The sequence below is a fragment of the Talpa europaea genome (assembly GCF_964194135.1).
Source record: "Talpa europaea genome assembly, chromosome: 10".
Classification (NCBI taxonomy): domain Eukaryota; kingdom Metazoa; phylum Chordata; class Mammalia; order Eulipotyphla; family Talpidae; genus Talpa; species Talpa europaea.
Window position 1 is genome coordinate 99501746 of NC_140077.1, and position 15355 is coordinate 99517100.

At 35.9% G+C, this 15355-nt stretch overlaps 1 protein-coding gene across 3 annotated transcripts in view; it reads left to right on the forward strand.

Moving 5' to 3' along the window:
* Positions 1-15355, forward strand: part of FSTL5 (follistatin like 5) — a gene marked incomplete at both ends in the record, with an annotated part of 468907 nt that overhangs the window by 360002 nt on the left and 93550 nt on the right. The window lies entirely within an intron of this gene.

Here is a 15355-nt window from a genome sequence, read left to right on the forward strand (position 1 = left end):
GCCAGAGCGGGGAGCAGAGCAGGCAGAAGGACCGAAGTACACTGCTGAGGGGAGCAGCGGGCGGCAGGAGAGGTCTGCACGCCATGTGGGACCCTCCTCTGGTGGCCGGGGAGCAGCCGGGGATCGAACCGGCGCCGCAGAGGCCGCGCGCAGTTTCGCAACCCAGCGCTCAACCGCTGCGCCATCGGGGAGGCCCAATTGGTAGCTTGCTAATGACATCAAGGGAAATGTTTTCTTATTTGTTTAGCTATATGGTGGCAACATTATGGGTAAATATTATGAACAAGTAGGGGGCCTCCTTGGTGACGCAGCAGTTAGCACTAGGCTGCGAAGCTGCCTGCAGCCTCTGCAGCTCCGTTTCAATCCCCAGCCGCCAGCGAGGGTCCCACATGACACGCAGACCTCTCCTACCGCACCCGCTGCTCTGCTCAGCAGTGTGTTTCGTCAGTCTACCTGTTCTGTTCCCCACTCTGGCTCTGGTGAATTCTCTCACCCTCCCATGCTTCTGCTGTACCCAGTGCTTGTGTAAATAAATAAATCTTTAAAAAAAAAAAGATTATGAACAAGCAATTCTTAGAAGTAATCAAAATGGCAAATGGGTGGATAAACACATACTTATCCAAGGAACAATGACTTCAATTTATTTAAAATGAGGAAGCATTTTCCAAATTAAAAAGAGTAATACCATGCATTTCAGATGAACTTGTGGAGAAAATTGACCCTCTCACACATTGTTTAGTATTAAGAGATGGGATTGCTACAAAATGTTCACCTAGTAATCTAACATTATGTGTCTGCTATTAAATGCTTATATTCTTTAATGTAAAAATTCCTTTTGGATTCAGATTATCTAAAAAAAATGAATGCACTGGTATATAAAATACAAGGATGATTTTGTATATAATTGTGTATGATATTGTAATATATATTACTTAGTATTAATAAGATTATTTCCACCTGCAGTTACTTGCATTTATAAATCCTATAAAGAAGTTTATTTTGAAATCTTGGTATGTTAGCACATCTAAAAATTGTTCTTAAATTAGGCAATTTCTTAAGATGTCACAACTTTCATAAACCTGGAGTTCAACTCATAATTAAAAAATAGATCTATATCTCCTAGACTAGTTAAGAGTATATGACTATACATTTATATCTGAAATTTGTTTGTTTTTGCTTTTTATATAATTTTTACAAAAATATGCCAAAAATATTTAATATTTTAAATTTGCATCATCTATTCTATTGAAAATATCTTCACTATTGTCAGCACTATCATTGATATGTAATCATGAATCCTTTTCTCTCTACTGCATAGTGTTTCTGTTTTATATTTTAAAATACCATCACATCGTCTTATAGGTTATGATCTAAAATCTGTCTCCTAACAGACATTCTCCATGTAATAGGCAAAACCTATGATTTCTGTTAAGCGATCTGTTGAATGCTAGGTATTATACATATTATGGTCTTATATATCCTAAAGTTCTTCATTTCTTATACAAATAGTGGAAGAACATACATTTAACTAGGTTGTAAACTAAAAAATTATGAACAAAAAAGTTAAAAATCATAATTATTTTTTGCCAAGCATCTTAATATTTTATTGAACAATGTATGTTTTCCTCATATTTTTAAACCCTAATAAAGGCAAATTATTTTTCTTACTTTTCAGTCACAAGTATGTCCTTTTTACAGAATATACATAACTCTTATGAGTTATTTGGCAAATGGGGAGCAAATGTGAATTGAAGAAAGGGCTTAGAAGAAACATACACTTGATGTGTTTAGAATTTTTTCAGAAATAGCTTTGACTAAATCCATTCAAATATTGTATCTAGATAGCATTTATATTTATATCTTCAACATTTAGAAAGTTTGAAAAATGTGATTTTTTTTCTTTTCCCTTTTTCTAATCCCGGCCCATATTTTTGATTGATTGTTACACTGATTTATTGCCTATAGAACGCATACATGGGTTTAGTTTACATCATTTTGGATCCACTTCTACTATCAGTCCAGTTCTACTAATCAATCAGTATGAACTAGTGAAATTAATTTACCATTTCTCATGCTAAGCCAGTCATTCTCCATGTAACAGGCAAAACCCATGATTTCTGTTAAGCAATGTGTGTAAGACTCCTAACATTTTCCTGCTCACTTATGTCTAGCATATCTGGAGACTTACTATTGTTTCTTTAATCCACTTAGTACTAGGAAGGATTTCAAATTTTATAAGTGTGGAAATTGAGGCACAGAGTAGTTGAATATTTTGTCCCTTGGAGCATAGAGTATTAGAGATGCGTTGAAATTTTCAGGTTGGGGGTGCCTCCCTGGTGGTGCAGGAGTCAAAGTCTTAGCACTGTCAAGCTATCTCCAGCCACTGTGACCTGAGTTCAATCCCTGGCTTGGGAGCTAACCCACATGGCGCAGCAAACCTCTCCTCTCTCACCCTCTGCTCCCATCAGCAGTGTATTTTAGTACATCTTCCTGGTCTGTTCCCCACTCTATCTCTTGTTAAGCCTTTCACCCCTGCATCTCTGGCCTACACACCAGTTCTTTTATGCATGAATAAATAAAATAATTATTTAAAGATTTATTTATTTATTTATTTATACAAGAACCGGGGTACAGGCCAGATGCATGGGAGGATGAGAAGATTCACCAGAGACAGTGTGGGGAACAAAACAGGCAGACTGACGAAATACACTGCTGAGGGAAGCAGCAGGAAGCAGCAGGCGCGACAGGAGAGGTCTGCTGCGCCATGCGGGACACTTGCCAGCGGCCGGGATCAAACCAGCACTGCAGAGGCTGTGGACAGCTTCACAGCATGGTGCTCAACAGCCTGTGCCATAGGGGAGGCCCTAAAATAAATCTTTAAAAAAAAAACAAATTTTCAGGTTGGGTAGAGCCATTGAATAGTCCATGCCTCAAATAAGTAACTTTGACTGTCCTGATAAATTATTTCAAATTAAGTATATTTTAAATCAAAGTAAATAAGGCCTAAAAGAAAAAACAGTGTCCACCATGTGCTGCACTTCAAATTTTCATTAATTCTTATTTTATTTCACAGATTTAGAAAAGCATGTGTTATTATGTTAAATGTTTTTGTTATGTTTTCTTTTGTGTTTCAGTGAGCATTTCTGAAGATGGTAGCTTTTGATACTGTGAAAATGGGGATTAAAAAATTGCACTATTTTAAGGATTAACAGAATAGATCTAAGTTAATTAAAGATGAACAGCTGCCTCTTTCAAAATAACTTAAAAAGTTGTTATTTGTTACTATACCACAGAATAAATAGGAAGACCAAATTAAAAAAAAAGTCACAAAAGTTTATGACCATGAGTGTGTTGCTGCTAATTTATATTTTGCCTCCAACATTTGTTGCATCCTTTACACTTTTATGAAGGCTGCAATAATGTGATCAGAGTTTTGTAATATTGACAAGAGGCTGTGTGAAAGTCATGAATATAAAAAGACTGCTTTGGGACAATGTTAAAGAGAAAGTGATGGCTTTAATAATGTCAAAGACAAAAGGCATTGGACAGGCTCAGTAGCATTTTAAAATATTTATTAAACCCAGTCTGTAATTTTTCATAGGAAAGTTGCTTTAATGACAAAAGAAGGCATAATACGAACAGAACAATCCAGATGCTGCTGTGAGTCAGCACTACTTCAGAGACATTTATATTCTTACCCTCAAGCTTTCTTAGAACCTTTTCTAACAGTTGCAGCTGTGTGAATAATTTGTGGAAAAGCAGTGATAGAATCCTACAAAAGAATACAAGATAATAACATCCAGAAAAGGAAAAAAATACCCAGTGTTTAGTTGTTTACATACCAATGACCTGAGGATTCACCTTAAATTTATTTTTGTTTTCAGTTAGAATGGAGTCATTGTTTGGGGTCAGCAGTATCTGCCTCCTGACTCTAGAATCAAGCTTTCAAATAGCCCAAGTTAGGCTATTCTCAGACTTTCAGCAAGCGCAGGGAGTTCTAAAGAAATCACAGGATATGCATGTTGAAAGAAGGAAAAAAAAAAAGCCAGCATTCAGCATTAGAGAGAGCTACCGTTTTCCATTTTCTCCCAATCTCTAATATTCTACCGGCAAGGTAATTAGATTAGGAGAATCCTATTTGAATCATATTTGGATCCTTCCTTGATTTATTCCTATATAAAAATATATTATGAACATTTCAGAAATATGCCCGTTGACCTTTATTTAGTTTTATGCCTATTTAAACATATTACTAAATGCTTTCTGGATTCGAACTGATGATGAATTTTACAAATAATTCCATATAGATCCCAACATTTCTGGAAAGAAATCTGTGAGAAAATGTAATGATAGTAATTATGCAGTAGTGTATTTTTCTTATCTACTTTTTTGATATCTAAGTTTAATGTTTTAGTCCTAGAAACACATCTCCATTTCTAAGTTTCTATAAGTAGCTTAAAATTATTAGCTTTATGTATGTATTTCACAAGTCTTCCATATATACTATCTTATTACTTATATGTTATGCTTAAAGGATCAGTAGATAAATTAAATATACTTTTATTAGTGTATTTTAATCACATAATGGTGTTATTTATTTCAATTGGGTGACAGAGTAACTTATTTTGAGAAGTTGCACCTATTTGAGATTAATTATTAATATTCCTCTGAAATATAAATGCAATGAAAAGTATATTAACTTTTCATTTTAAAATATATTATTTTTAAGGATCTCAAATATACCTTAGATGTAGCTGTTATAAATGTCAGAATTTGTTTTCAGATTCCATGTAGTCAAATTCCAGTAGATACTTTTCTGTAGGGTATTTTAAGATCAGTATCAAATAAGGCAATTCTCTCCAGAATTTTGCATTTTTTCCAGTTTCATTTGATTAATTTCAAAAGCTGAATTCAACACTCACTCAACATCTTAATATATACATTAGAATATGACAGATAGAGAATAAATTCACTTAGCACTATATACTACACCCAGATGTTGCTCAATAAATAGTGTATGTTGTTACCTTAAAGGATAAACAAGATTTTATACTTTTCTTAATGTTATTCACAAATAAAATTCATGTATTTACATCATCCTGTATCCCTTCCATTTTAAGTGTCTGAAACTGTTTAATCACGTTTTATATAATATATATATTTCAATAACATGAGGTTGGATAACATATATATATACACTAAGTTATTTAATGTTTTTATAGATATACATGCAATATTATGTTACTTGACTTTGTTTAACACTATTGCATCAATTAAACCTAACAAGATTGCTTCCTGTGTTACTTCAATGAAATAAGAAACATTATTAGGAAATTTCCTGTACATAGAAAAACCTTTATGTATCATCTTTTGCTGAAAATATTGGGGACATTATTTAAAGATTGGTGTGATAGTGAACACAAATTGAATTATAAGGTCAACATAGAAGCTCTTGGTGTCTTCAGTTTCTTTTTTTTTTTTATATATACTGCCAATAGCAAGGAAAGACAAGTTCATAGAGTGCACTTCCTAACTAAAAATGACTGTAACAAATGGCTTAAAATGTTCTCTGGAGAATTATTGACTTTTTAATTTAGACTGCCGTCAATCCTCATTTGTATTTCATAATATATATCCCAGGAAAAATAACCTCCTGTTAAATGTGTAGTTTATTGCTTAGGTTAATAGTTGTTATGCCAATCATTTATCCTTTAATTCTATGTGAGTTAGATATTTTCAGGCCATGTCTTGATGCCAATCTACCAAATAAGAAACATTATATATGTGTATTATTATTTTTCCATAGTATATATTATCTATTGGGTATTAAAGTTCAATATGATAAAATGTATTATTCACTGTTTTCCTTTCATTTCAATCACAATTATATCAGTAAGGTTGAAAGAGATGGCACTGCAGGTTTCTATTGCACATCTTACTTGAAAACATTCTTTGGAAAGTATCAAGAACAGCATAGGTCACCCAATAATAGCTGCATTTTCAAATATGAATGATGTAGATTTTATTATAATTATTAAATTGATTGATGTGTTTCATTTCAAAGTAATTTTCGAATATATTCTGTTGTCTTGATTTTCCACTTCTCCCAAAATGCTACAGGAATCATTGATCTTTGCTTTGACTTCAAGTTCTGTGACAAGTTATACGTTCTTTTATTGAATATTTATTGGCAGTAATTTTTCATTTCCATCGGTAAAAGCTGTTAAACTTTCCTGTTACTCATCTTTAAAACAACAGAAATATTCTATAGTATCTATGAATAGAATATGAAATATTCTATAGTAAATATTCTATAGTATCTATGAATATATTACTATTTCCACACTAAAAGTGCTGGTGTTAATGGTATTATTTTCTATCATGAGAATACTCATGTCACATAATAAAAAAAGAGACATAAATCAATTCTCATTTTCACTTGTGAGAAAATTGAAGCTAAAGGTGAAAATGAATTGCTATCAAGGCTTACTTAATTAAGTAGAAAGTGGGAATTTATTGACTTGGAAGTAGTTCCATTTGAAATTTCGTGAGCTACCTTCATATTGTTTTCCATACTGACTATTCTAGTTTATATTACCAACAGTGTACAAGAGTTCCCTTTCACCAAATCCATGGCAGTATGTATTTTCTGTTGTGTTTTTGAAAACAGACATCATAACATATGTGAAGGGATATCTCATTGTGCTTCTGATTTGCATTTCCTGATCTTCCATGATCTTGAGCTCCTTGCCATGTACCGCTTGGCATCCTGTCATTGGAAAAATGGCTTTTTAGGATCTTGGCTCACTTTTTTCTGTTCAGTTGTGAGTTCCTTTGATGTTTTGACTAATATTTCTCTAAGAGATATGTGGTTTATACATATTTTTTTCTGATTCCATAGGTTACCTTTTCAATTTGTTGATAGTTTATTTTCCTGTGAAGAAGTGGTTATTGCCTTTAAGATGCTGAATTTTAACAGTTCATAATATATGTTGGATACTAGTTTCCTATCAAATATAACTTGTAATTTTGTCTATTCTTTCAGTTATATTTACATTACCTTGAATTTGTCCTTAGTATAACAAAAAAATTAATTTTAATGAAATCCAATTTTTTTTTGCATGTGATTGGGGATATTATTTAAGAAACAAAAGTCAAATATAAGGCCAAGAAGACTTTATCTGTATTTTTCCTATAAGTTTTATTGTTTTAGCACCTACATTTATTTCTCCAGTTTACTTTGAATTAACTGTTATATATGGTATCAGTAAACTTACAGGTTTATTGCCATACATGTATATATCTAGTCAGACCAGTATCAGTTCTTAAGAATAACAATTTCTTGATGTCTTTGTTGAAAATGTATTGACCTCCCATATAGGGTTTATTTCTGCACTTCCAACTGTATTCTATAGATCTGTATCTTTATCATTATGCCAGTATCCCATTGTTTTGTTTACTCTAGCTTTATAATATATGTGGAAACCAGGAATATGAGACCTCCAGTGAGAGTTTTTTCATGATTGTTTTGGTTATTTAATGTAATTTTTAATTCCACATGAAACTGAAGGTGGACTCTCTCATTTTTATAAACAAACAAAAAACCCACAGTTGGAATATTCACATGGATTATGTTGTATATATAGAACAATTTTGGAATTTTCTCATTTTACCAATGATACTCACCAATTCTTACTATCTTAGCAACTAATTCTTTCAATTTGTGAACACATGGTATCTTTCAATTTATGTAGATTTTCTTTAAATTCTTTCAACATATTTTTTAGTGTTTGCATTAAAATATTTTATTTTGGGGGATGTGGTTGTTAATGGAATTGTCCTAATTTCTTAAAATGCTGCAGTTAAAAAAAAAAAGAAGAAATTACTTTCTCTCCCATTACTATATTCATTTATTTTACATATATCTAAATTCATAGTCTTAATTTCTTAAACTCTTTTACAATTGTTAGATATTTTATTTATTTATTTATTTTTGTGTTTTTTTTTTAAATGAGAGCACTATTTAATGTTAAATCATGTATTAAATAATAATGCCATGATATATTAATATGCATATATCCAATAACACAGCAATGACTCACATGTAAATCAGCTATAGCAATATATGGAGAATAAACAACATAGAAATCACAGAGATAGCATTCCCTCACAATAGATATTAATACCAGCATTAAAAAATGCATCATGTGTATATTTTATGTTTGAATTGTTGCTATTTTAGGTAAAACAATATTTTACAGTTTTAAGTGCATGACTTAAATTTCTCTACGGTAAACTGTTCATGCCTTTCCTTCATTTTATCTGTTGGTTTCTTTGTTTTTTTGTAAAAGGTTAATAGATGTTTTTTGATGTTGCTATATGCTGCTATAGTCTGAATGTATAAGATTGTATCATAGAATTTGAGCATATATATTTGTATATACACACACACACACACACACATAGTTGCGATTACTTGAACCACTGTTGAATATACTTAGTTCTTTTTTACAATGACATTCTGACTGCCATGTAAGTGGGCAACTCCATTCCTGTGGCTTCTGGCTAAAATTAATTTAGCTATCTAATGCACCCTGCCAGATAACTTTCTTTTTTTTTTTTAAATAATAAATTTTATTTTTATATTCCCCATACAATTGCAGCCCCCCCATTCTGACCCCAATCCCTCCCCTCCTGCCCCCGCCCCCCTAAAAGTGTCTCTGGTTCATAGTTTTTTGTTGATTTTGATTTTCACTTTCTAATAGTTATTCATTTTCCTGGTCCCTTATTTAAGTTTTCTAGAATCCTGCTATGAGTGAGACCATCCGGTATTTTTCTTTTTCTTTTTGGCTTATTTCGCTGAGCATGATCCCTTCCAGCGCCATCCATGTTGCTGCAAATTGCATGTGTTTATCTTTTTTGTATGCTGAGTAATATTCCATGGTATATATGTACCACATCTTCTTGATCCAGTCATCTATTTTTGGGCATTTGGGTTGTTTCCCAAGCTTAGCTATTGTAAACAGTGCTGCTATAAACATAGCGGTGCAGGTGTTCTTTGGAATTGATGTTTCTGTGTCCTTTGGGTAAATACCTAGGAGTGGAATTGCTGGATCATATGGAAGCTCTATGTTTAGTAGATCAAGAAATCTCCACACAGCTCTCCACAGTGGTTGGACCAGTTTGCACTCCCACCAACAGTGCAGAAGAGTTCCTTTTTCTCCACACCCTCGCCAACATTTGTTGTTGCTAGTTTTTTTAATATGTGCCATTCTCACTGGTGTAAGATGGTATCTCATGGTAGTTTTGATTTGCATTTCCCTGATGACAAGTGATGTTGAACATTTTTTCATATGTCTGTTGGTCATTTGCATTTCCTCTTCAGAGAAGTTTCTTTTTAGCTTTTCTGCCCATTTTTTGACTGGATTATTTTCTTTGTTGTTGAGTCTCATCAGCTCTTTGCAGATTTTTGTGATCAGTCCTTTATCATTAGTGTTGGGTGCAAAAATGTTCTCCCAGTTGGTGGGGTTTCTCTTTGTTTTTGTTATTGTCTCTTTTGCTGTGCAGAAGCTCTTTAATTTGATGTAGTCCCAGCTGTTTATCTTTGCCTTTACTATCACTGCTTTGGGTGATGTGTCTGTAAAGATGTCTTTGATGTGCAAATCATGTAGTGTTTCGCCTATGTTTCCTTCTATATATTTTATGGTTTCAGGTCTTATGTCTAGTTCTTTAATCCATTTTGAGTTGATTTTTGTGTATGGTGTGAGGTAGTGGTCAAGCTTCATTCTTTTGCATGTAGCGACCCAGTTTTCCCAGCACCATTTATTGAACAAACTTTCTTTGCTCCAATGCATAGTCTTTGCTCCGTTGTCAAAGATTAGTTGACCATAAATCTGTGGGTTTATTTCTGGATTTTCTATTTGATTCCATTGGTCTGTATGTCTGTTCTTGTTCCAATACCATGCAGTTTTGATGATTATGGCTTTGTAGTATAGTTTGAAGTCTGGGAGTCTGATGCCTCCATTCCCTTCTTTTTTATTCAGGAGAGCTTTGGCTATTCGGGGTTTTTTGTGATTCCATATGAATTTCATCAATAATTGTTCTATTTCTTTGAAGAATGACATTGAAATTTTGATTGGAATAGCATTGAATCTGTATATTGCTTTTGGTAGGATGGCCATTTTAATAATGTTTATTCTTCCAATCCATGAGCAGGGGATGTCTTTCCATTTCTTTGTGTCTTCTTCTATTGCTTTTAACAGTGTTTTATATTTTTCTTTGTATAGGTCCTTTACTTCTTTTGTTAGATTTATTCCCAAATATTTTATTTTTTTTTTGTTTCAATAAAAAAAAGGATTTTTTTTTTATTTCTTCTTCTTCAGATTTATTGTTTGTGTATAGGAAGGCTACTGACTTTTGCGTATTGATTTTGTATCCTGCCACTTTACTGAACTGATTGATGAGTTGAATTAGTTTTTCTGTGGAGTTTTTGGGGTTCTCTATGTATATTATCATATCATCTGCAAATAGTGATAGTTTGACTTCTTCTTTTCCTATTTGGATTCCTTGGATGTCTTTCTCTTGTCTTATTGCTCTGGCTAGGACTTCCAGTATTATATTGAAAAGCAGTGGTGAAAGTGGACATCCTTATCTTGTTCCAGATCTTAATGGAATTGCTTTCAGCTTTTCACCATTGAGAATGATACTAGCTGTTGGCTTGTCATAGATGGCCTTTATGATGTTGAGGTATGTTCCTTGTATCCCAAGAATTTCAAGGGCTTTTATCATGAATGGGTGTTGCACATTGTCAAAAGCTTTCTCAGCATCTATTGATATTATCATATGGTTTTTATATTTCTTTTTGTTGATTTGTTGGATAATGTTGATTGATTTTCGGATGTTAAACCATCCTTGTGTCCCTGGAATGAATCCTACTTGGTCGTGGTGAATTATCTTATGGATACATTGTTGGATTCTGATAGCTAAAATTTTATTGAGGATTTTTGCATAAGTGTTCATTAGGGAGATTGGCCTGTAGTTTTCCTTTTTTGTGTTGTCCTTGTTTGGTTTTGGTATTAGTGTAATGTTGGCTTCATAGAACGTGTTTGGTATTGTCCCTTCCTTCTCAATTTTTTGGAAGAGTTTGTGAAGGATAGGCACTAATTCGTCTCAGGTCCTGGGCTTTTGTTTTTGGGGAGGTTTTTGATTACCATTTCAATTTCGCTGCTTGTAATTGATCTGTTTAGGTGTTCTATTTCTTCTTTATCTAGCTTTGGGTGATTGTAGAGTTGTAGGAATTTGTCCATCTCCTCTAGATTGTTAAACTTGTTTCCATATAACTGTTCATAGTAGTTATTGATTATTATTTTGATTTCTGCTGTGTCCGTTGTGATTTCTCCTCTTTCATGATGATCCTGTTTATTTGTGCTTTCTCCCTTTTTTCCTTTGTGAGCCTGCCTAGGGGTTTGTCTATTTTATTGATTTTTTCAAAGAACCAGCTCTTGGTTTCATTGATCTTTTGGATTGTTTTTTTAGTTTCAATTTCATTCATTTCTGCTTTGGTTTTTATTATTTCTTTTCTTCTACTGGTTTTGGGGTTTTTTTTGTTGTTCTTTTTCTAGATCTTTGAGCTTAGAGATTAGGTTGTTTCTTTGCGTTCTTTCTTGTTTCTTGATGTGAGCTTCTATTGCTATATATTTTCCTCTTATTACTGCTTTTGCTGCATCCCATACATTTAGGATATTGGTGTCCTCCTTGTCGTTCAATTCAAAAAATTTTTTAATTTCTTCTTTGATCTCCTCATTAGTCCAGTGGTCTTCCAGTAGTGTGGTTTTTAATCTCCATGAGGTAGGAAAGTTCCTTGCCTTCTTTTTATGGTTTATTTCTAGTTTGATGCCTTCATGGTCAGAAAAGATGGTTGATATGATTTCAATCTTGGTGTATCTGTTGATGTTTGTCTTGTGCCCCAGTATGTGATCAATCCTGGAGAATGATCCGTGTGCGCTTGAGAAAAATGTGTTCTCCGTTTTTTTTGGGGTTTAGTGTTCTATAGATGTCTGTTAAGCCCAATTGCTCTAGGTCCTTATTTAGAGCTTTGGTTTCTTTACTTATTTTTTGTCTTGTTGATCTATCCATTGTTGATAGTGGTGTGTTGAAGTCTCCCACTATGTATGTGTTTTCTCTGATGTCTGTTTTCAGAGAGGACAACAGTTGTCTGATATATTTTGGTGCTCCTTCGTTTGGTGAGTATATGTTAATGAGTGTTATTTCTTCTTGAAGTATTGTCCCCTTGATCATAATGTAGTGACCATTGGGGTCTCTTTTTATCTTTTTGAGTTTGAAATCTGTTTTATCTGATATAAGTATAGCTGTTCCTGCTTTCTTTTTTGGTCCATTTGCTTGTAGGATTGTTTTCCATCCTTTAACTTTGAGCCTATTTTTATCTTTTGTAGCTAAATGTGTTTCCTGGAGACAGCAAAAGGTTGGGTTTTGTTTCTTAATCCAGGCTGCAACTCTGTGTCTTTTTATTGAAGAGTTTAGTCCATTTACATTTAGAGTTAATATTGATATGTTAGCATCTGTATTTGCCATTGTGTTTGTCTTTCCTTTGATTTTATTTATTTATTCTTTTAATAACTTTTTTTTGGCCTTCTTTCATTGTTATTCGTCCCTCTGAGGTTCTGGCTTTAGGACTCCTTGTAGTATTTTTTGTAGTGGGGGTTTAGTTGTAATGAAATTCTGGAGTTTCTGTTTGTCTGGGAAGGTCCATATACTTTCTTCAAAGAGGAAGGAGAGCTTTGCGGGATAGAGTATTCTTGGTTGGCATCTGTTTTCTTGGAGTCTGTTGACTATGTCCCTCCACTCTCTCCTTGCCCGTAGTGTTTCTTCAGAGAAGTCTGATGTCAGCCTGATTGGCTTTCCTTTGAATGTTATCTGTTTCTTCCCTCTTGCCAGCTTCATTATTTCTTCCTTGTCCTGGATTCTTGGGAGCTTTACTATTATGTGTCTTGCTGTATTTTTCCTTTCGTCGTGGAATTTGGTGTTCTTCTTGCTTCTTGTATATCAATTTTCAGCTCCTTCTTCACATTTGGGAAGTTCTCTTCAATTATCTCTTTGAATATTTTCTCTGTTCCTACATCTCTCTCCTCTCCTTCTTGTATTCCTATAACTCTTATATTTCCTTTCCTCATGGAGTCAGATAGTTCCCGAAGTCTTTCTTCGTTCTTTTTCCTTTGTACTTCTCTTTCCTTTTCTGTTTTGGTTCTTTTTATTTCTGTGTCTTCAAGAGTACTTATTCGTTCTTCCATTTCATCTATTCTGCTTTCATTGCTTTTCCCAGGATTCTTTAGTTCTTCCATTAATTCTTTGATCTCCTGCATTTCTTTTACTTCCCTCTTTAGGGACTCAATTTCATTCTTCTGATCGTTGATTATTTTTCCCTTATCATTGTTTTCCTTTATGACTTCTGTCAGTTTTTTAATCATGGCAATTTTAAATTCTCTTTCTGGAAGGCTCAGAAGTTCTTCCAAGTTACTGTCGTTGCAATCTGGGGGCTGGTTTTCTTTTTGTGGTGTGCTTTTTCCCTGGTGTGTTGCTAGGTTGCGTGTGGTTCTTCTACTCCCTACTGTCTGTTTTCTAATTTGCCGTATGCGTTGGGACACTGTGTTGTTGGGACTGGCCGGCATCTTGGGTGGGCTTCTCTGCTCCCCTCTGGTTCCTCCAGGAGCCATATGTCAGTTTTAAGCAGTCTTTACTGGAGAAAGGTCCCTGTTCTAAAATGCCGATGTGGGACACACTCCCCTATGCGCCTGGTCTGCCCCGGCGGTGCGTTCCTGCTCCCCCTCTGGGTTTGGACTGCAGGCCAGAGGGGGTCTGGTGTGGGCGTACTTCCCCCGCTCACCTCTGGCTCCCGAGGAAGCCTTCTGCAGGTAGTCTTTACTGAAGTAATGTCCCTGTTCTAAAATGGTGATGTGGGACACACTCCCTGCGCGTCTGGTCTCAGGCACACTCTTCTGCGCGCCTGGTCTGCCCCGGCTGTGGGTGCTCGCTCCCCCTGTGGGCTCAGACTACTGGTCGGAAGGGGCCCGGTGTGGGCTAACTCCCCAGCTGGCCACTGGCTCCTCCAGGAGCCTCTGCTGGTTTCAACTCGCTAGATGGCGCCAGAGATCTCTCCTAGAGCCCTTGGGGAGCTGATTTTCCACCCCGTGGGACAGGGAGCAGAGCGGGAATGATAGGGTAAACCTCAATGGCTTTGGGGTGCTGTGTCTGCCTTGTGCCCACCGTCGTGGGAAACCCACGCCCCTAATTTCGTGCCCAGGGTCTCAGTTCCAAAGCCCTCAGTTCCAGGACGCGGGCTGTAGCCCAGTTCGGTGGCGCGGGAATGGCGCCTTTTGAATCCCGCTCCCGTGCCTGGGTGCCTGGTTCCTGCTCACTCAGTGATGTCCTCCGTGAGTCTCCCCGCAAGCCTAGGTCGCAGGCGCAGGGACCTTGGCAGCTGCGATCCGGATCCGCGTTTGCTTTTCAACCGCACTGCTTTTCCGTGCTATCTGATTCGATCCACACTTGGTCTTCCAGCATGTCGCTTTTCTGCTCAATCCCGATCCTGATCCGCGTCTGCTTTTCCAGCGCGCTGCTTTTCTGCACAAGCTTACCGGGTGGCCCGGGGCTCTGTGCCGGTGCTGGTCTTCTCCTTGGCAGGGGCTCTCTTTAATGGCGCCTGGAGCTCACCTTGCAGCGATTCCTGCAGGGTTCTCCACAGCTCCCGTTCATGGGGTGTGGTGGCTGCAATAGTTCCTTTCCACTCACAGTCCCGCTTGCTGCGTAGTTTGGTCTTGTTGGTCATTTTAGTTTGTGTTTTTTTTTTTTTTTTTTCCCTCCTCTCTGCTGGTGGGAGAGTGCCAACTTTGTGGGCGGGGGAGGGGAGCAGGGTTCTGCGCTTTCCTCCCTTCTGGTCCTCTTTTATGGCCACTTTCTTCTTTGGGCAGTTTGCTGGAGTCACCCGTTTATCTTCCATGTCCCAGTTCTCACTGGGACCTGCCGCTTTTCCTCCCTATGAACTTTATTTAATGGGAGATCTTACTTGCAGAGTCTCCTTGCTGCCATGTTGCTCCGCCCCCTCTTCTGTTAGATATTTTAATATTCTTTTTTTTTCAATATCTGACAAAGGAGAGCCTCTCTAAAATGATTTCTGTATTTTTTATATGTATCTGTCATACTTGGAGGACATTGTTAATTTCTGAAATAAAATATCCTAAGATATTTCCATGGCAAAGCCTCCAGAATAGCCTTTAGGGCTATTCACTGACTCATGGTACATTGCCATGGATAATAGTTCTTATAAACAAATGTCTATAGA